This window comes from Ranitomeya variabilis, chromosome 2 (assembly GCF_051348905.1).
Source record: "Ranitomeya variabilis isolate aRanVar5 chromosome 2, aRanVar5.hap1, whole genome shotgun sequence".
In the NCBI taxonomy this organism is placed as follows: domain Eukaryota; kingdom Metazoa; phylum Chordata; class Amphibia; order Anura; family Dendrobatidae; genus Ranitomeya; species Ranitomeya variabilis.
Genome location: NC_135233.1, coordinates 436,745,994 through 436,769,981, shown reverse-complemented (window position 1 = coordinate 436,769,981; position 23,988 = coordinate 436,745,994). Strand labels below are relative to the sequence as shown.

The window sequence follows — 23,988 nt, the reverse complement described above, 5'->3', positions numbered from 1 at the left end:
CCTGAAGGCCAGCATCCCACAGTCGCCTCTTTACTGTAGACGTTGACACTGGTGTTTTGCATGTACTATTTAATGAAGCTGCCAGTTGAGGACCTGTGAGGCGTCGATTTCTCAATCTATAGACTCTAATGTACTTGTCTTGTTGCTCAGTTTTGCAGCGGGGCCTTCCCACTTCTCTTTCCACTCTGGTTAGAGCCTGTTTGTGCTCTCCTCTGAAGGGAGTAGTACACACCGTTGTAGGAAGTCTTCAGTTTCTTGGCAATTTCTCGCATGGAATAGCCTTCATTTCTATGAACAAGAATAGACTGTCGAGTTTCACATGAAAGTTCTTTTTTTTCTGGCCATTTTGAGAGTTTAATTGAACCAACAAATGTAATGCTCCAGATTCTCAACTAACTCAAAGGAAGGCCAGGTTTATAGGTTCTCTAATCAGCCAAACTGTTTTCAGCTGTGCTAACATACTTGCACAAGGGTTCTCAAGGGTATTCTAACCATCCATTATCCTTCTTACACAGTTAGCAAGCACAAAGTACCATAAGAACACTGGAGTGATGGTTGTTGGAAATTGGCCTCTATACACCTATGAAGATATTGCATTACAAACCAGATGTTTGAAGCTAATATAGTCATTTACCACATTAAGAATGCATAGAATTTGGAATAACATACCTAATAGCTGGATGCAGAGAACCAGGAAGTGGAATAAAACAAACAGTCTTTATTTAATCCCTTAAAAACTACAATTATAATTAATGAAATGCAGAGTACCCAAAAAAGGGGAGATAAGTGCACTGTCCTATAAAGCCAATTATAAAGTAAAAGCTGAAGATGTGGGACTTAAGTAAACAATATATACATATTTCAAGGTCTTGTGACCTCCCTCAGCCTATCTACTGCAATAGAGCCAGGAGTACCTATGAAAATGATCTTGAATATATGAACTGTTAATTGTATAAAGGAACTTGGAGTAGATATGGTTAATTGACATCATAGTCCCAATATATCCTGATAGGTGGCCAAGGGCATTCAATAAACATAATCATACTAGTCACGCCCCCTGAAGAAACAGAAGGTGAAACGTACATTCGGGTGAGGAAGGATATTGGTGCCTGTCCACATAGCTGTGCTCCATTCAACTACCCTGGTAATGTGTTCACTCTTTGTACTGATCCATTCATTTTATGGTCTATATTCACAGGGTAGTATGATTATGTTTATATAATGCCCTTGGTCACCTATCAGGTGGGGCTAAAAAACATTTTTATGGTAAAAATGTGATTTTTTTTTTCACAACTAAATGATATAAACTTCTGTGAAGCCCCTGGGGGTTCCAGGTGCTCGCCACACATATAGATAAGTTTCCTCAGGGGTCTAGTTTCCAAAATGGTGTCAATTGCGGAGGTTTCCACTGTTTAGACACATCAGGGGTTCTCCAAATGCAACATAATGTTAGGGCTAGCGGAATGCACCAAATAATAAATAGATTGATATGAGGTGCATTCGCAGCCCGGGGTCCACTGTGCAGAGATGGTACCTGCTGCTATGTAATGGCTGATGGACACTTAGCTCACACGTGGGTTAGACTTCACCCCGTGTGAAATGGTAGCGAGCTCTGTTGCTTCACAGAGTCGCACAATACGCTGCACCCTGTAAGCAGTCACAAGGTGCAGCTGCAAGACGCTAGTGGGATCCCTAAGAATCACCCCCACTAATCTAGTGATTGGACTGGCTCTGACCCTCGGTGGCTTTTGAGCCTGTGCCTGAGGGCGCCCCGAGTCAGATGCACAGACCAAGTGGGAATTCCCACCCTATACTGACGGTTGTCAGGAGAGCGCACTGATGGCGCACGGTGCCATAGAGACGGGCACTGCAACGTGTGCTTAGTGTGCAGATAGCACTGCTAGATAGTTACCACCATTCGTGAGCAGTCAACAACATGAGGAATGGGAATGATTAAGGAGCTTTCATCCATCGACAGTCATTCTTCTACACACACACATTGTCAAGGTTTACACTAGCGCATGGCCAAGCGGCCATGCAAACCTTTTTTTAGCAGTAGTGCTCCAGGACCTTCCTGATGGTCCAATAGGAGCCGCAACAGGACCTGAGCATGTGACCCCTGACCTCCAATGGGAGGTCGCCCCATGGACATGCTCAGTGTGGGAAAAGCAGGACTTAGTCCCTGAAACGCCTGCTCGTGCGGAACAGTGCTGGCTACAAAGGCAGAGCCTTGAAAACTAGCAGTACCCAAGCACACAGTATCAGCTTGAGCCAGATGCTGGGGTCGACATCTCTGCTGAGCAGGTTCCACTGCGGCTGGAGAATGGGAGACCGCAGTGGACATGGTTCGAGATTCGCCCTGTGCAGCGGCGGGAACTCGACACCTAACACATGGCATCTACTAATCATTCCAGCAAATTTTTCACTCAAAAAGTCAAATGTTGCTCCATCCCTTAAAAAGCCCTGCCATGCGCCCAAGCAGTAGTTTTCCCCCCACATATGGGGTATCAGCATGCACAGGAGAAATTGCACAACAAATTTCGGGATCCTTTTTTTCATGATATTCTTGTGAATCTAAAAAAGTTTGTTCGAAAGTAAAAATTTTCTGAAAAAATTTAAATGTTAATTTTTTCCTTCAACATTCCAAAAATTCCTGTGAAGCGCCTGAAGGGTTAATAAACTTCTTGAATGTGATTTTAAGCACCTTGAGGAGTGCAGATTTTAGAATGATGTCACAGTTGGACATTGACACTCAAAAATTGACACTGGTCAGAATTGAAAAATTTGGCCTGGTCAGAAAGGTGAAAACCGGCATGGGGGCTGAAGGGGTTACAATGTCGTGTAAAATGTCAACCTCTCCAAAATAAGTGTTTATTTATTGAAAGTGTAAAAGCATTTTGGCGATATTTCGAATATTCAGCTTCTGCCTCTGAAAAATAAGTTAAAGAGAGTCTTGTTCAACACATGAAAAATGCATGTACCTGCTTAGGCGCTGGGTAAAAATAGAAGCATATGTTTGTGCTGAAAGCTACAATAAAATACTCCGCTGCCATCGCGCTACATATTAATCAGCGGAGCCCACCGTCCGCGAATGTGCTGCTGGTCTGGGGCCAATTTATAAAGTGTTTCTAATCGCTAAAGTGCAAACGTTTCTAAAAATGTTGCAACTTTTGGAAGAATGTAAAGGCATGAAGTTTGAGGGGGGCGAGGAAGTTCTGGACTTTCTCCTATACTTCTTACTGAATATTATTAGTCATCTTCAGTACTAATATGAAATGGCTGATAACACAGGACAATAACTTGTATTCAGTGGAATGGTAAATGCAGATATGAAGGTTTAGGTTTGCACTGAAACAACATCGATTCTTGTAGAAATACTATTGTCTATACAGTATGTGGATGTCAGAACCTGAGACATTGAGATGAGAGCACCACATGGGCGCTGATTCCCAAGAAGCAGGAAATTCCTTATTCTGGGTCAACCACTGATTGACATGTAGTGCTTCCTTTCAGGATTCTCCGCCTCCAAGGTCTGGTGCCCCTGCTGCTGCAGAACCTCATAAAATATGTATCATCTGGTGCAGAACATCATAATACACATCAGCTGCTGCAGAACAACATAATACAACTCAGCTGCTGCAGAACATCATAATACATCTCAGCTGCTGCAGAACATCATAATACACCTCAGCTGCTGCAGAACCTCATAATATATATATCAGCTGCTGCATAACATCATAATACACCTCAGCTGCTGCAGAACTCATAGTACACCTCAGCTGCTGCAGAACCTAATATACTTCAGCTGCTGCAAAACCTCATAATATATACAGTACATCAGCCTCTGCAGACTGTCATAATATACAGCTCAACTGCTGCAGAACGTCATAATACACAGGTCAGCTGCTGCAGAATATCATAATACAAACCTCTGCTGCTGCAGAACCTTATAATATACCTCAGCTCCTGCAGAACCTCATAATATATACATCAGCTGCTGCAGAACCTCATAATACACCCCAGCTGCTACAGAACCCTCTTATACACCTCAGCTGCTGCAGAACCTCATAATACATCTCAGCTTCTGCAGAATATCATAATACACTTCAGCTGCTGCAGAACATCAAAATACACCTCAGCTGCTGCAGAACCTCATAATACATCTCAGCTTCTGCAGAGCATCATAATACACTTCAGCTGCTGCTGAACATCATAATACACCTCAGCTGCTGTAGAACCTCATAGCACAACTCAGCTACTGCAGAACCTCATAATACACCTCAGCTGCTACATAACCTGATAATACACCTCAGCTGCTGCAGAACATCACAATACACCTCAGCTGCTGCAGATCCTCATAATACTCCTCAGCTGCTGCAGAACATCATAATACACCTTAGCTGCTGCAGAACCTCATAATACACACCTCAGCTGCTGCAGAACCTCATAATATGACCTTCAAATTCATATCAAGAAAAGGTGCATAGGAATCCCTCTATATTTTCTTTAAAGAGGATCTGCAGCAGCTAACACTTGTCCTGTAGGACATAAGAATGATAAATCATGTGCTGTTACATGGTGCTCGGACATAATCCCATATGTTACATACAATGACGCAGAGAATGGATCTGTTCCATCTGTAGCTGTATTACACCTTAGTCCAGATCGTTTCCTTTCTAGACATCCAGATGTTTCTCTATAATGACATTTTCCCCCTGTTCTCCTCATGTTTAGGGTTTGATCTTCACCCTGTGCACTATTTTTCTCCTGGTGTCTCCTTTGATTGAACCAAAGCTGTGTACTCTGTTCTGTATCATTCCCCCTTTACTTGAGAACTCGGGGCAATAAGCCCGATGGGTCTCCTTCACGGCAGGTGAAGTATTTATTGGTGTTGCCATCTTTTGACCGACACATTGACAAGCTATGCCATACAAGCCTTGTAGAGGCGGACAGATAGGTGCGCGTGTGCAATGCTCCATCTTGTTAAGTGAGCTCTGAATATTACCAACTTCACTTGCTCTGCAATTTTCAGTAGTCCAAGAGAACTTCAATGGAGTCCTGTTCTCATGGTAGAAGCGATGGGATCCCCGCCTATCTCTAGAATTGAACCCTGTTGCACATTCCATGGAAATGAATGGAGAAAGAATGTATCTGGAAGAACTCAGCAAAGCGCTTTTCCTTTCATTTTTTTATGAAAAGGGGGCTAGGAAGAGAACAAATGAGAAACATGGTGCCGCTTAGTGCAATGACTTCAAGATATGTTCATAGCCCCAGTTGGTGCCAACCCAGAGCAGAGAAGCTCACCTCAGGAGCAGAGAGCAGGCTCAACCCTAGGGAGGTCAGTGCATGCTATAGGACTAGGGAAGTTCCCTGGAAGTTCAGGTTCTGGTGCCCAACCAAACTTTAGACCAAAGTTTGGTTCAGGTATCAGAACTGTAGCTGAATTTTGAACCTGAACCCAAACCTCATTGAAATCAACGGGGACCCAAACTATAGAGCTGGAAAAAATCTCTCTCTTGACTCCCAAACTGTAAAATAGACTTCCAGGAGAAGTACATGTTCGGAATTCATTTCGGAAGTGTCCAGTACGCACCCCAAAGGTTCGCTCATCTCTGTATATGATCAAGTGACTGTGGAATCAGCTGCAGGAGGGTTCGAAATTAGAGATGAGCGAACCAAAACTGTAAAGTTCAGGCTTTATACTGGACAACCAGTGTCCACTGTCCACTACTGAACTCTGAACACAGATTCTCCCAGAAGACTGTTTTACTGTTCAGAGTTCGGATGCTGGAGAGAGAGAGCCTTTTGCTTCCCCATAGCCCTTACTATGACCATTTTACAGAACCAAAATTTGGGTCTCAGTTGGCTTTTATTTGGTTCAGGTTCTGGTCAAGATCTGGTACCCAAACCCAAATTTGGACTACAGTTTGACTGAACCCGATGAACTCGAACATCTTGTCATTCATGCAAAAACTTAACATGAAGTACAGAAAAGATACTTAGCTTTGGGCTCTTCTGGTTGGGGAATTCCAGATAGAAAACAAGAAATTCCCCAACCAAAAGCTCCCAAGGCTTCATATTTTTTTTCCATACTTCATCATCATTTTGCATTGTCTCTCACTGGAGAGCTGAGAACATGATATTCAAAGCCATAAAGAGTCTGTTTCCTTTTTTTAATTTTTTTTTTTTGTTTCTTTAAGAGCCCAAGATTGTCCTTTCCATCCAAAGAGCATACAAATGTGAGGGGCTTGCCATGCAAGAAAAACGCTTGCAAGGATGTGGTTTATCACACCTCATGTTCCCAAAAAGTCTTTCCCAGTCCCTTTGGACCGAAAGATCACAGCAAAAGTGATTAGTTGCCTTTCCTTGCTGAACTTGGTGAGAGCTTGCCTTGCTTGCTCCAACCATCCACCTCGGCGGCCTCCCCAATGGAACTGAGATCACATTTTAGGAACAGAGTCAAGGGGTTGTGAAACACGATGGCCTCAAATATTCCTTCTAGACCACTCATGAGAGAACCCACAAAGGAACCACATTCTGGATGGTCTTTATGACCTGAAAAAGTGACCATACAGGTGACAAAAATAATAAATATGTCCGGACGTTAGGGCCTTCCCAGCCTAAAATAATTGTAATGGAAGTGCATGAAAATATGGTTTCACTCAAGTGGGATCCTACATCTGGTGAGTTCAGGACCCCTTGGTAAAAACTCCTAGATAGAAGGAGCACTGAGCATCTTGGCTACAACCGGGGTGCGCCGAACACCCTAATTAGCCAATGTGATTAAACTTTAATTTGTGCAGAACGAAATTAGCAATTAGGAGACTGGAAGTGCAGTTTTTATAGGGGCTACAACCCCCGACAAGGCTGTGCGCTTACGGTAGTTTACACTCTTGGTTTGGACTGACATAAAAGCCCAAAGCATGAAAGAAAACAAACTAATATAAAGGAAAAGGGGAGTCATTCCGCCTGGTAAAGACGCTCTTTTTCCACACAGATGATTCAGCTTTCTATCATATCCCTCCCAGTCAATATGTTTGGGGGTTGAGTTATCTGAAAATATCTTGGTTTTAATCACTCCGTTCCATGTTGCATTCTGATTTATCTCTCTTATTTATTTATTTTTTTCAGGAGCTGATGCATAAACGATTCAGGACGTACCTACATACAGTCAGTGCCACTTAATCCCACTAGGTAAGGAATGCTAATGATACAGTGTGACTAAGTGTTGTCCGTAGGAATTGCAATGTGTAGTCAATGATGTATTACCAGGATACATGTCATAGTGTGAATATGAAAAAGCAAATAATTCTAAAGACCCGATAAGCGCACAGATCATAGAAGCAAACCTGATGACTGTTATGGGGGTCCTTGGAAAGAGACATCAAAGACGTCCAATCAAACACTTTTACCGTACTTGCCCCTAGAAATTGCACTGATAGCAACTGGAGCGCCCCCCACGCGTAAGGGCAATAGGGTACTCGGTACTGGGTCCTTCGGTTTGGGGGATGTCACGGTGGCCTGACCCGGTCCGTGGCCCTTTGGAGGGGTGTCCAATTAAAGGTGTAGTTTGTCTAGTGTTCGTGACGCCACCTGTGGTATTCGGTCAGGGTGACCGGCGCTGCTAGGGGTCCGCTGGGGTGATGGAGAGGCAGCTAGATGGTATACCTTCCCACAGGTGAAGTATGTCCCCAGGGCTTCCCAGATGTGTAGTTGGTGATGGTGGATGACGTAAGGTGCAGTGAATAACGAGGACACAAAGTTACAGTCTCTTTACCTTTTACTGGAGACTTCAACTTCCACAGCTTAGAGTACCGATTACAGGGCAGGCAGAGTCCGGCCGGTCTGAAGGCAAATCCAGAGTTCTCTTTTCCAGATGGAAATCAGTAGCCTTCTTACTAGCGCCTGTGTGTTGTAGTACTTCCCTGCTGAGCACCACGGGATAGTCCTCGCAATATTTGTAGATATTCTAGATGTTACTTCTTCCTCTCTGTCCCTGTGAAGTGTGTTGTGATGCTGTGATACCTGGAAAGATGAGCTCTTTTATTACCTTCAGACGTAATATCACTCCCCCTGGTGGAAGAATAATATTACTGCAGCAACCAGGACTCTGGGGCGCTGCACAACTAATGATAATAAACTTAATTATAGCGCTTAATGCCAGTCTGCTGCAGCAAAAGCCAGCAAGTTATTGTGTTGTATTAGGAAAGGAAGTTTATAGAGAATAAAGTATTTGTTTATCCCTTTTTAAAGCACTGGTGTGGCATTTCTTAAACAGTTTTGGGCACTAGTCCATTAAAGTAGCACTCTTCCCATCAAAGTTTTTATTCTCTTTATATATTGCAATCATTATATAATCCAAAACTGTGTACTTACAATTGCTCATTTTGCCTTTCTACCCAGGTAATTCTTCTTTTTTGGAGGCTCTATGTAGAAACAAGAAGTGTATTGTCCCTGCCGAAATCATTCACATCTTCACCTCCTGATCCAGCTGCTCCACCCTTCCACCTGCCAGGGACATTTGCAGTGACTCATGACTCATGCAGGGAAAATTGACCTCCTGTTTCTACATAGAGTTTAGAAAGGTTCAGCTCGTCTGTTTTTAATAATGTGATGTCTTAGACCTAATGGAAAAGAGAAGAATTAGCTGGGTAGAAAGGCAAAATGAGCAATTGTAAGTACACAGTGCAATATAATATGATGACTGCAATATATTAAGAGGAGAAAAACTTTGATGAGAGGAGGAGAAGGGGGTGTTAACATGAGGAGAAGGAGGAGGTAGAGAGCTAATTAAAAAAATATATCAGGGAGCCAGAGAGAGTGTAAAGAAAGACAACCAAATTAATAGCAAGATAGTGAAGATCCCAGTTACCAAAATCTTGCAAAACTTAATATAGTAACCCTAGAGAAGAAAAGGCTGTAAGGATAAGATGAATATATGTATATGTGTAAATGGTTTCAATCTAACATATAAAGGGGTGTGTGTGTGTGTGTCCGGGATTGGCATCTGCACCGTCGCAGCTACAGCCACAAAATTTTGCACAGTCACACATCTGGACCCCGAGAGCGTCATAGGCTATGTTGTGCGGCGAAATTTTAACCCCGCGCATTCCAATTCACCAAACAATTTTGCCCCTATCCACATAATGGGGAACAAGTGAAAGGAAAAGTGTTGGAGGCGAATTGACAGCTGCCAGATGTGAACAAGGGGGACTTAAAGAGTGAGAGCGACGGCGCCAAAGAGTATATACCGTACAGTTGCTAAGGTGGGGCCCCGACATGGGATACTCACCACACACGGCGTATGAACACACACAAAATGCGCCACACACTACCATGTGCTTGACACATATACCACCCTCAGCACACATTTCGCCACACATACACCAACCTCGCCACATAAAAGTCGAAACACAAAAGTCACTGCTCAAAACTCGCCACGCGCAAAATTCACTACATGCAAAACTCGCCACATGCAAAACTAGGCTCACGTGCAAAACTCACCTCATGGAAAACTCGCCACACGCAAAACTTGCACACACGGAAAAATTGCCACATGCACAAAAGTTGCAACACATGCAAAGGTTGCCTCAGACAAAACTTGCACATACTCAAAACGCACCACACATAAAACTCGCCACGCACAAAACTCGCCATGCGCAAAACTTGCTGCACACAAGTTGCTACACTAACCTGTCACATGCAACTCGACACAAAAAGTTGCTACACGCATGTCGCCACACAAAACTCATCTCACAAAAGTCGCTACATGCATGTCGCCATACGCAATTCAACACACACTACTTGACACATGAAACTCGTCTAAAACACACACAAGTCTGGTATTATCCTTCAAAAATAAAAATCTGATTAATAAGCAGACAAACTACAAGAGCAACAAATGTACCATATAGGAAATCCGGCAGCTGTCAGTCACATGACCTGTCTATTATGTGTATGTGTGAGCTAATATATACTGCCAGGGGGGAGGGCTTCCTGTTGGCTGGGGATTTATCAGGCTGCCAATTTAGCTTACAAATACTGAGGTAAAAATGCTGACCAAATAAAGTGTGAACGAGGTCTAAGGGCTTGTGCACACGCTGCGGATTCCATTGCGGAATTTTCCGCAGCAGATTTGATAAATCCGCAGTGCAAAACCGCTGCGGTTTTTACTGCGGATTTATCGCGGTTTCTATTGCGGTTTCCTCTGCAGGTCTTCACCTGCAGATTTCTATTGGAGCAGGTGTAAACCCGCAGCGGAACCCGCACAAAGAGTTGACATGCTGCGGAATATAAACCGCTGCGTTTCCGCGCGTTTTTTTCCACAGCATGTGCACTGCGGATTTCGTTTCCCATAGGTTTACATTTTACTGTTAACTCATGGGAAACCGCTGCGGACACGCAGCTGTGGAAACGCAAAATCCGCAGCGTGTGCACATACCCTGATACAGGAGGAGATGACATACAGGTACATACTATATACAGGGGAGATGACACACAGGTATATTCTATATACAGGAGCAGATGACACACACATATATACTATATACAGGGGAGATGACACACAGGTATATACTATATACAGGAGCAGATGACATACAGATATATACTATATACAGGAGGAGATGACACACAGGTATATACTATATACAGGAGGAGATGACTTACAGGTATATACTATATACAGGAGGAGATGACATACAGGTATATACTATATACAAGAGCAGATGACACACAGTTATATACTATATACAGGAGGAGTTGACAGACAGGTATATACTATATGCAGGAGGAGATGACACACAGGTATATACTATATACAGGGGAGATGACACACAGGTATATACTATATACAGGAGCAGATGACATACAGGTACATACTATATACAGGGGAGATGGCACACGGATATATACTATATACAGGAGGAGATGACTTACAGGTATATACTATATACAGCAGGAGATGACATACAGGTACATACTATATACAGGAGCAGATGACACACATGTATATACTATATAAAGGAGCAGATGACACACAGTTATATAATATATACAGGGGAGATGACACACACATATATACTATATACAGGAGGAGATGACATACAGGTACATACTATATACAGGAGCAGATGACATGCAGGTATATACGATATACAGGAGGAGATGGCACACACATATATACTATATACAGGAGCAGATGACACACAGTTAGATACTAAATACAGGGGAGATGACACACACATATATACTATATACAGGAGGAGATGACACACAGGTACATACTATATACAGGAGCAGATGACATACAGGTATATACTATATACAGGAGGAGATGACACACACATATATACTATATACATGAGGAGATGACATACAGGTACATACTATATACAGGGGAGATGACACACAGGTACATACTATATACAGGAGCAGATGACACACAGGTATATACTATATACAGGAGGAGATGACACACAGGTATATACTATATATAGGAGGAGATGACTTACAGGTATATACTATATACAGGAGGAGATGACTTACAGGTATATACTATATACAGGAGGAGATGACACACAGGTATATACTATATACAGGAGGAGATGACATACAGGTACAAACTATAGACAGGGGAGATGACACACAGGTGCATACTATATACAGGAGGAGATGACACACAGGTATATACTATATACAGGAGGAGATGACACACAGGTGTATACTATATACAGGAGGAGATGACATACAGGTACATACTATATACAGGGGAGATGACACACAGGTATATACTATATACAGCAGGAGATGACATACATGTACATACTATATACAGGGAAGATGACACACAGGTATATACTATATAAAGGAGCGGGTGACACACAGGTAGATACTATATACAGGAGATGACTTACATGTATATACTATATACAGGAGGAGATGACATACAGGTATATACTATATACAGGAGGAGATGACACACAGGTATATTCTATATACAGGAGAAGATGACACAGGTATATACTATATATAGGAGGAGATGACATACACATATGTACTATATACAGGAGGAGATGACATACAGGTATATACTATGTAAAAAAGGAGATGACACATAGGTATATAGAGGAGGAGATGACATACAGCAGGTATATAGTATATACAGGGGAGATGACACACATATGTACTATATACAGGAGAAGATTAGATACAGGTATATACTATATAAAAGAGGAGATGACACATAGGTATATAGAGGAGGAGATGACATACAGCAGGTATATACTCTATACAGGGGAGATGACATACAGGTATATACTATACACAGGAGATGACATACATGTATATACTATATACAGAAGAGATGACACACAGGTATATACAATATACAGGAGGAGTTGACATACATGTATATACTATATACAGGAGGAGATGACATACAGGTATATACTATATACAGGAGGAGATGACACACAGGTATATTCTATATACAGGAGAAGATGACACAGGTATATACTATATATAAGAGGAGATGACATACAGGTATATACTATATATAGGAGGAGATGATATACAGGTATATACTATATACAGGAGGAGATGACATACAGGTGTATAGTATATACAGGGGAGATGACACACAGGTATATACTATATACAGGAGGAGATGATTTACAGGTATATACTATATACAGGAGGAGATGACATACAGGTATATACTATATATAGGAGGAGATGACAAACACGTATGTACTATATACAGGAGGAGATGACATACAGGTATATACTATATAAAAAAGGAGATGACACATAGGTATATAGAGGAGGAAATGACATACAGCAGGTATATACTATATACCGGGGAGATGACATACATGTATATACTATATATACAGGAGATGACATACAGGTATACACTATATATAGGAGGAGATGACACATGTATATACTATAAACAGGAGGAGATGACATACAGGTATATACTATATATTAAAAAAGATGACACATAGGTATATAGAGGAGGAGATGACATACAGCAGGTATATACTATATACAGGGGAGATGACATACAGGTATATACTAGATACAGGAGATGACATACAGGTATATACTATATATAGGAGGAGATGACATACAGGTATATACTATATACAGAAGAGATGACATACAGGTATATACTAGATACAGGAGATGACATACAGGTATATACTATATATAGGAGGAGATGACATACAGGTATATACTATATACAGAAGAGATGACATACAGGTATATACTATATACAGGATGAGATGACACATAGGTATTTACAATATACAGGAGGAGATGACATACAGCAGGTATATACTATTTACAGGGGAGATGACATACAGGTATATACTATATACAGGGGAGATGACATACAGATATATACTACATACAGGAGATGACATACAGGTGTATATTATATATAAGGGAGATGACAAACATGTATATACTGAGGGGAAAATGAGAGGTGTGAGGTGAAAATGAAAAGGTGTGAGTGCAAAATGAGAGGAGGGAAAATAGCGGAGTGATCGGAAAATGACAGATGTGAGGTCGAAATGACAAGTGTTAGGGGGAATGAGAGGAGTGGGGGGGAATGAGAGGAGTGAGGGGGGAAATAAGAGGAGTGAGGGGGAAAATGAGAGGTGTGTGGTAGAAAATGAAAGATGTGAAGGGGAAAATGAAAGATGTGAGGGGGGAAAATGAGGGGCGTGATGGGAAAATAAGAGAAGTGAGGTGCTATAACTAACCACAGATATTTACTATGCCCAGGCAACGCCGGGCTCTTCAGCTAGTTTAAAATAAATGAATAAGTTATCGCCATATCTGTATGATTACCTACCAGGAAAAGGAAGTAATTTTTCCAGTTTTTTCTGCATTTTCCTGGACTAAACCCAAAATGTTGATAAAATTCTAGAACCTAATATAAGATATGTTCAATCATTTATGCTGCAGTCATAAGCAGATCTTGCCTGTTTCGAATGAATCCATTAACTGAAGTTTGTAAGTCTAAAAGGTTGCACTAAACAAACTGTGTTCTTTTTATGACCCGCCAACCACTGTATGCAAAATGAGTGGAAAATCAGCACTGTGTTACACCATTCTACCCTACGTGTTACCAATATATGCAGATGAAGAAAAGTATAAAATGCAGCGAGTCCTAGAAACATTTTTTATTAACGTAGTAATAAGAATTACAATCTGTAATTGAAATCAAAGATAACTCTACCCCTTCTTTGCTCCAATATTACTAGATATTCTTCCTTGACGTGAAGACCTTAGCTTGTTATGAACATGCTGCCTGACAATCCTATGAAATAGGCTGTAGTTGTGAGTGGGTTCCTCAAGGGCATACACAGGAAGTAGTCACAAAGTTAGAACCTCCACTTTGGAATATTTCAACATAGCCTCTAAGCATCATAATTGATGTGCAGGCAAGATCAGCTTGACCTTCCTCCTGCCCTACTAGTTCCTCTGTGTTGGAGTTGACTGGTATTTATCTAGTGGAACAGGAGGAGGACAAGCTGCTCTTGCCTAGGAGTACAAACAGCAATGTCTTGAAGCAATGCCAGGAGGAACCCCATCCTCTCCTTTGAGATAATTCAGCATATGAACTGGTTTCTCCAGCTACGTGTCAGACATGACACAAGCTCTGTGGCTCCTCTTTTGATTTTTCATCAAAGCGATTAGCATAGATGAATGAGGAGTTCCATACTGCGTGTCTTGATGGACACCTCCTTCTGTTTGCTTTTTTTCTTGTTGGTGATTGCAAACTGAATCTGTGTCAAACTCGCCTACCATTGGGCACATCTACCTTCTAGGCTAATATAATGAACTTCACAAAAGAGTTAAACATTTTTTGAAATAATTTTCCTAAAATTACTTGTAGATACGTGAATAATGTTTCTTTCGAGATGTACCTGACATTACAGAGTGGGAGAAGATAATGCTAGGGACAATTTGTGGGCTGCTATGTGGGTGTCCTCCGCTTAGAAGATGTTTTCCGATTACTACTGGAATAACACACAAAAGTTTGACAAATGTGGGGGAAATGTATACTTTTGAGGCACGCTGAGTGGCTAGTAGATTAAAAACAGCTCAATACATCCCCCGAAACTGTGGGAGTGTGCTAGCCTTGTGTTCTGATTCAGGAAGCATGGAAAACACAAGTTCGTGACTACAGGGATTAGTTGTAGTGAAGAGAACAAAGTTGGCGTAGGGAGACTTATAGGCCATGAAACGCTTTCCTCGGAATTCAAATAAACAAGTAGCCTTTTCATAGAGGAAGAGGATGGGAGCTCAAATGCCACCTATTGGGGGTGGCAATCCTAAAAGTCAATATGGAGTTTCTGGTTTAGCTTTTTGTCCCAGGTCATTCGGCACATCCATTACAGGGTTCATATTGACTTCTAGTTAGCACTAGAGATCCTGTCCTCTTCCTCTCCGAAGAGGCTACTTGCATATTTACATGTCCTGGATAGCATTGCATGGCTAATAAGTCTCCCTTAACCAGCTTGGTGCTCTCTATGAGGAGAAATGTTACCTAACGTAAATTACCAATAGACATTGCCAAATGTGTGGTAAAGCTTACAACTTCCTGTGCCTAGTTACATTTTGAAGAGCAGCTCTGAAGTTGAAACTAGAGTTCCTCAAAATCAGTTGGAACAGGAACATTTGTGAGCAATGAGCATGCAAGTGCTAAAATTTTCTAGAAGACACTGTCACCCTTACATAGGAGCCCATGCTACACTATGAATCAATAACCACAGGCATGGGATGAAGAGCTGACAATCTCTTTCTTCCATTGGTTCAATGACTGCCCCGCTGAGCAGATGATCTGTGATGCAACCACCTCTTGTGATGTGGTCAGTATGAATATGAATTAACAGGTTTGTGTAGTGAGTGTGACACTTTTCTGTCCTTTTCTAAATAGTCTCAATGTCCCAGACTTTGTGGAACCATGTTTCAGATATGAATATTGGCGTTTCAGTAAAAGGTGTAGGTTCTATAGATATGGGAAACGTATTTTTGGCATCATGGTGCATTGCAGAACGCAATGCATGCACTTACATTGCTGTGTGACCTGCCCATTAGACCAGAATTAATATCAGCCTGGTGGATAAAGTTGTATACGCGATATCTCATTTGTACAGAAAGCTAAAATTGTGATAGGAAATATGGTGTTAATATCTCTCGCCTGGGACCTACAGAGGGGCAGATATCCTCCCCCAAAAAATTCTAATTAATTCTCTTCCAATTGGAGTAATTAATAAAATGTAATTTTTATTTATGCTATCTCTAAAAAATGAAAATAATATCAGAGGTGAATACAAAGGATCTCTCAGCAAACACTAACATAATTTTGATATGTAGCGGAAAATATCTGATTGAATTATATAAAAATCTCAAATATTGCACTCTATCAAAGTGCTAAGTGCATAATGGTGTATTCTAGCACTAACAGAATGAAATACTCCTATTGTAATTGATTATTAAATTGTTAAATTTGACATTATTCTCCAATTAATTAGGAGTGAGACCTTTTGAGTAAGAAAATTCTTTTTGTTCTCTGCACCGTTTAAATCACAGGAGTTACTGGATTATTATGCTGCTGTATCTATTATATGGACAGCTGTATCTGTATCCTAATTATTATTGCTCTGCTGTAGGTTTTGCCCTATGCGTTTCCTCAATTGTTTGTTCCTGCCATAAATCATTAGGGGCTGGCAGTTTAAGTTACAATATTAATGAGTTATTTCAGACTCGTGGTATGTGTGGCAACATATTGGCAGGGTAGTTGGACACAACCATCACATATATTTTTGGCACCTGATCTGCATCTTACTTACAAGTCCCCATCTGAGGTCACCTGGGGGAGATGGGAGATGCTAGTACCTGGTAAAAGCAGTTTGTGGTTTAGAGTCATTTTTCAGTGCTGGGAGATTCAGCGGGCTGTAAGGACTGTGCCATTTTCTAAAAGGAAAGCTCCCTATTGCAAGATCTCCGCCTTTCCTTTGACAATAAGTCTAGTAATTTTCTTTTGCTTAACCTTTTTATTTTTATGGGACTGTATATACTGTATTGTCTTGTCCCCTTTATAACATCTTTTGTATATTTTTTATTTACACTGTCTAATTGTTGGATGAAATATATAATATGTAATAGCGTTGTTCCTTTTGCTCTATAAACCGCACCCCTGAAGCCTTGAGGCTCAACGTTACCATTAATGAGCATCCAATTGGCCTGTAATAAATGATTACTGGCAGTTGCTAGTTTTTGTTTGGTTATTACAGAGCTTGACGGTGAGTTGGTGACCATACCGAAGCATATTGTTCTTGTGTTGGATTTTACTGGACGGTTGATGGTCAAGGGTGGAACCAGACGTGTATATACTATACGTTCACAGTTAAAGCACTCAATAACCTGCCTAGTAGCAATAGTAGTCGTTGTCTCGTCCATCAATCATCATGGGGCATCTTCTTGATCTGCCTGACACATTTTAGAAGGGTATTATAAAAAAAAAAAAGAAGGATTGATGATAACTTCTAGCTTAGTAGGCGTCCGACCATTAAGACCCCCACAGATCTGTAGATTGCTTTACATGGCTTTTTGTGGTAGAGAACAAATGGAGCCCCTCGTTCTTTGAATCTTTGATCAGTGAGACCCCCGCTCTTCTGCGAAATGGGAATAACTTCTTCTTACTGAAATACTGAAATATTCCTTTAAGTGTCTTGAACAATTTGCTGGGTTTTGTGCCTAGGCGCAGAAAAAGAAATAGAAAATGATTATTAATATCCAGTTATTAACGTTATCTCGCCTGCTTATGGCAATGTCACAGTTGTAAATTGGTGCCGGGGACGCTGCCATTTTTCATAGTGCACCGGATAATCTGTGAATACTGATAGGGGGATTTTAGTGAAAAGTTATTTTTAACTCCATATTTGACAAACTCGCCACTTTATGGCGCACAGAATCCCGGTCATTACTCCCCGGGAAAACAATGGCTGCTCTGACCGGGAAAGATTTGTTTTCTTATTTAATATTAATACTATTCCGTAATTTGCTACAATGTCATATTGCCCTTGCATACGCTTTAAATCATCCCCGGGGGAAGAGTCTACACTGCGCTCAATGTAACTGATTATTGCATCCAGCCCATCAATCGTAACCACGACTCGTCTCGAAAAGTTTGCAAAGCATGGTGTGACTGTAGGGGGTGTAGAGAACGCAGGCACGTCAGGGTCTCGGTGGAATTGGACCCATATAATACATGACGACAGCAATACTATAAATGTTGCAGATTTCAAGCTACAACTCTGGGAGGTCTACCGGCAAGTGATTACTAATTAAGTGGAGAGGAGTCAATCGAATTTATATATACGTTTCAAAAAGTCATGGAACCTCGCAAATTCTAACAATTTGTATTTCTGTTCATGCGTATTGCCTAAAATGCTGCTGCCATTTTACATATTGCAGCGAAAGTTTTAGCCAGGGTAAACGCACGTGACCTCAGGCACGGTTGGGTGGGCTTCCCCTTAACGTCTTGCATCTAAAGCTGTTTATATCACAGTTTATCAGGAAGGACTATCATACCCTGTATAAAAGTCATGCAGGGAATGCAGCAGCCAGTTAGCAGTGAATCTGGACAGTGAGAGGACATGTCTGGCCACTGCGGCTTTTCTAGACTTTTATTTCCCATTATTTCACATGTACTGTGTAATCTACTGTATATAGAGATGTTATCAGTCATTGTACAGGAGGAGGTGAGCTGTGACATCACCTATTGTGGATCCTGTGTTATCTACTGTATATAGAGGTGTTATCAGTCATTGTACAGGAGGAGGTGAGCTGTGACATCACCTATTGTGAATGGTGGATCCTGTGTTATCTACTGTATATAGAGGTGTTATCAGTCATTGTACAGGAGGAGGTGAGCTGTGACATCACCTATTGTTAATGGTGGATCCTGTGGTATCTACTGTATATAGAGGTGTTATCAGTCCTTGTATAGGGGAGGAGGTGAGCTGTGACATCACCTATTGTGAATGGTGGATCCTGTGGTATCTACTGTATATAGAGGTGTTATCAGTCATTGTACAGGAGGAGGAGGTGAGCTGTGACATCACCAATTGTGAATGGTGGATCCTTTGTTATCTACTATATATAGAGGTGTTATCAGTCATTGTACAGGAGGATGAGGTGAGCTGTGACATCACCTATTGTGAATTGTGGATCCTGTGTTTTCTACTGTATATAGGTGATATGGTGGATCCTGTGTTATCTATTGCATATAGAGGTGTTATCAGTCATTGTACAGGAGGAGGAGGAGGAGGTGAGCTGTGACATCACCTATTGTGTATGGTGGATCCTGTGCTATCTACTGTATATAGAGGTGTTATCAGTCATTGTACAGGAGGAGGAGGAGAGCTGTGACATCACCTATTGTGAATGGAGGATCCTGTGTTATATACTGTATATAGAGGTGTTATCAGTCATTGTACAGGAGGAGGAGGAGGTGAGCTGTGATGTCACCTATTGTGAATGGTGAACCCTGTGTTATCTACTTTATATAGAGGTGTTACCAGTCATTGTACAGGAGGAGGAGGTGAGCTGTGATATCACCTATTGTGAATGGTGGATCCTGTGTTATATACTGTATATAGAGGTGTTATCAGTCATTGTACAGGAGGAGGTGAGCTGTGACATCACCTATTGTGAATGGTGGATCCTGTGTTATCTACTGTATATAGAGATGTTATCAGTCATTGTACAGGAGGAGGAGAGCTGTGACATCGCCTATTGTGAATGGTGGATCTACTGTGAAAATTGTTTACAGACCATAGTACGAAAAACAATGTTGCCTTTTTTTTTAAAGCACAAAATCCAAATTTAAGCACTAATTTATTCTCTACATACACATTCTCTTTAAAAGCCAACAAGGCATTTTTGAAGATAAATATTTTGTCTCAACCCTTGCCTGACAGTCATCATACAATACAATCTCTGTCAACTCTGTGCAATCAATTCCTCGTGTTATTATAATGAAAAGACAAAATCCTTCTTTTCTATCAAGTCTGTTGTTGGCACAAAATAAATTTACAATGATCCATTGCTATGAAGGGAACAAAAAAAACCTGCAGATAATTTTGGTTTATCATGATGAAGTAATTGGCAGGAGATTGAATAATGGATGATATTGTTTAATTTAGAGATTGGCCTCTAGTAAGATTAATTAGCCTTGTACAGATTGTGGAGTATAAACATCGAGCTCCTAAATTGGCCAGCTTGTCATTAGAAAGTGGAATCCACATGGCCTACCACTGAGCTGATACCCGAGGCCCGCAATGTTTGTGTCTGCTAATTAGAGTTGCGGTTGTTCCTACATACCATAATCACAGAGATAAGGAAGCGAGTTGTTTAATAGGCCGAGATAGCAGGAACACATATCATCTCCTCTTATATATCTGCACAATATTCGGACTTGCTGAATAACCCTTACGACTAATATTTGAACCATGTGTCAAGAAAGTCAACTTTTATTGGCTGGTGGTGTCATCCAGTGATCAATACAACAATGGATAAGGTCAAGTTTTGGGCTGGAACTTCAGAGAGTCAGTTCCTAGACAGTAGAAAACTCATTTAGCCAACAGCTAATCTCCCTGACCCCCCATACACATGCACCATCAGCGCAGCAGAGCGTCCAACTCTTCTGGATAAAGAGAGGGGTACAGACATGTCATATTTTCTCTGAGAACAGGCATATTGAAATCAAGCATCCTGATCCTTGTCTCCTTGATGTATGCCATAGGTAGTCATAAGACACTCCTACATTATATTGATATCCTGATCTGTCTAGGAGACCCTCCTACATTAGATGGATAGCCTGGTCTGGCTATTTTCCTACATTAGACGGATAGCTTGGGCCATCATGGAGACCCCCCAACACGAAATAACCAGCCTGAGCTGCCAAAATCAGTGTAAAAGTATATGCCCTCCTTTGGTCAGTAGAAGGATCCTACTGAAATGCATCACATTCTAGGTGGTGACATATATGATAGTCCTGCAGACAAGAATGACCTCACAATCCAAGTGGGAGAACTTTATATTGGATGCTGCCAAGTTCAGTTGCACGTTGTATTCTGCCTTTCGGTGTAGAGCCGTACAAATGTGTCCGTCTTTATCTTTCATTAAAACTCAAGCTTTCCAAACTGTAAATATTACACTACATTGCAACAAGCTAGCAAAACTCTCAACAGGCTGCAATTCAAATCCCAACCACTGGGTGGCCACATATCAACACATAGAGCATAAATACCTCCTGACAGAGTATCTCAATAAAAAAATAGTTTTTATTTTTTTTTTAATCTTGTGTCTGGTCATCTGGGATTATGTTCAGTCAGGAGGAAAGATAACGAAGAACACATCTGTATAGTGCACAAATAACCATAATGTACACAATATACTGTAGCTATAAGTGCTATACAGCATGGCTCAAATAATGCAGTCGCCTATATATCAGTCCTATACAGTGCCTTCACCAACATCAATTTACATTGAAAAAATAATGTACTCTGTAGTGCCAAACATGGTTCAGGTCATAGCAGCATACAGAGAGCACCTACTATAGGTGTCTGGCAGCGACTTTCTCCGCTCTCATTTTTAAAACACATGAGTGCTCAATGAGGTGAGCATACATGTCTATGGAAAAGTTGGTCGAGACATCCGTCAATCGACAACTGACAGTTATTTCATGTGTATAGGTTGCATTATTGTCTGAGGTCTAACAAAGGAGATGTCGGACAGAGATAAAAAGTACATTATAGTGGAGAAAGAATGGGGGGGTATCATTGAATGCAGTCTTGGAAGTCAAATTATAGGGTTCCCTAAAAATAGTTGGTTTTAGGGTGTGATTAAAATTTGATAGTCTAGGGTAGCGCGTTCCAGAGAACTGGTGCAGCATGAGAGAAATAGTGGGATATAAGGAGATCTTCCTTCCTGATTGGAAACTGTGAGTCCATACTGAAATGCCTTACTACAAGCATAATATAAATTAGGAACCCAGAACGGGACAACATTATCATTCACTTCCACATGAAAAGGAAAGAAGGAAATTAAATAAACGCTGGATCCTCCAATTCTGGATGTGTTGTGATTGTGATTCTTACGTTGGACGCCTCTTCTCAGGCTATGCCCTTTGGAGAGAGATAATACAGATACCAATTGTGGACTTCAAATGTATCGATACTAATGAATTCCTGCACAAATTACTTAATTTCTCAGTCATTTAAAACCACCTGTGTGCAAAACGAGACGCTCAAATCTTGGACACTTTCCAGAGTTTGAGAAATTCACAAAATGACTGAATTTAGCTAAACGAGGGGAAAAAATAGCACCGCACTTATTATTTCAGTACCAATATTATTTCATGAACAGTTAGAACACATTACGTGAACTCAATAAAACGTACACTTATCATACAAAGCCATCCAAAAATGTATTTTTGTAACCAGCAGATCAGGCGGAACAGATTGGATGCACCAGATGCTGATATATTGCCAGATCAGAAACTTTAAATGAAAAAAGTAAACTTTTCAAATACAGTAAATGTAGACTGACTCCCAGCTGAATTTATATGTTATGTCTTCATTTTGACTTCAAATAAACAAACAGTCAGAAAATGACCACGTGTTAAATCTCTTCTTTTATCTCATTACAAATTTTTTCACACACATTTTATTATATTAAGCAAAATAACATTCTTACAGTTTTCTCTTTGAGCTTCGTAATAGTCTGACAAGTTTTTTTTAGTGGAGATCAGCAGTTTTCCCATTATAACAGAGAAGTATTACAGTCACTGATGACACCTCTATATACAGTAGATAACGCAGGATCCACCATTCTCAATAGGTGATGTCACAGCTCACCTCCTCCTGTACAATGACTGATAACACCTCTATACACTGTAGATAACACAGGATCTACCATTCACAGTAGGTGAGGTCTCAGCTCACCTCCTCCTCCTGTACAATGACTGATAACACCTCTATATACAGTAGATAACACAGGATCCACCATTCTCAATAGGTGATGTCACAGCTCACCTCCTCCTGTACAATGACTGATAACACCTCTATACACTGTAGATAACACAGGATCTACCATTCACAGTAGGTGAGGTCTCAGCTCACCTCCTCCTCCTGTACAATGACTGATGACTCCTCTATATACAGTAGATAAAACAGTATCCACCATTCACAATAGGTGATGTCACAGCTCACCTTCTCCTCCAGTACAATGACTGATAACTCTATATACAGTACATAACACAGGATCCACCATTCACAATAGGTGATGTCACAGCTCATCTCCTCCTGTACAATGATTGATAACACCTCTATATACAGTAAATAGCAAAGGATCCACCGTTCACAATAGGTGATGTCACAGCTCACCTCCTCCTCCTGTACAATGACTGATAACATCTCTATATACAGTAAATAACACAGGATCCACCATTTACAATAGATGATGTCACAGCTCACCTCCTCCTGTACAATGACTGGTAACACATCTATATACAGTAGATAACACAGGATCCACCATTCACAATAGGTGATGTCACAGCTCACCTTCTTCTCCTGTACAATGACTGATAACACCTCTATATACAGTAGATAACACAGGATACACCATTCACAATAGGTGATGTCACAGCTCACCTCCTCCTGTACAATGACTGATAACACCTCTATATACAGTAGATAACACAGGATCCACCATTCACAATAGGTGATGTCACAGCTCACCTCCTCCTCCTTGCAATGACTGATAACTCCTCTATATACAGTAGATAAAACAGGATCCACCATTCACAATAGGTGATGTCACAGCTCACCTTCTTCTCCTGTACAATGACTGATAACACCTCTATATACAGTAGATAACACAGGATACACCATTCAC

The 23,988-nt window shown here is 41.0% G+C and overlaps 1 protein-coding gene across 8 annotated transcripts in view; it reads left to right on the top strand.

Annotated features, from left to right (window-relative positions):
- Window positions 1–23,988, top strand: part of LRRC4C (leucine rich repeat containing 4C) — a 1,072,649-nt gene that overhangs the window by 852,947 nt on the left and 195,714 nt on the right. For all 8 annotated transcript variants that reach the window (XM_077287050.1, XM_077287057.1, XM_077287059.1 and 5 more), the window contains one exon: window positions 7,132–7,194. The gene's annotated coding sequence lies outside the window, so the exon portion shown is untranslated. The remainder of the gene's footprint in view (window positions 1–7,131; window positions 7,195–23,988) is intronic.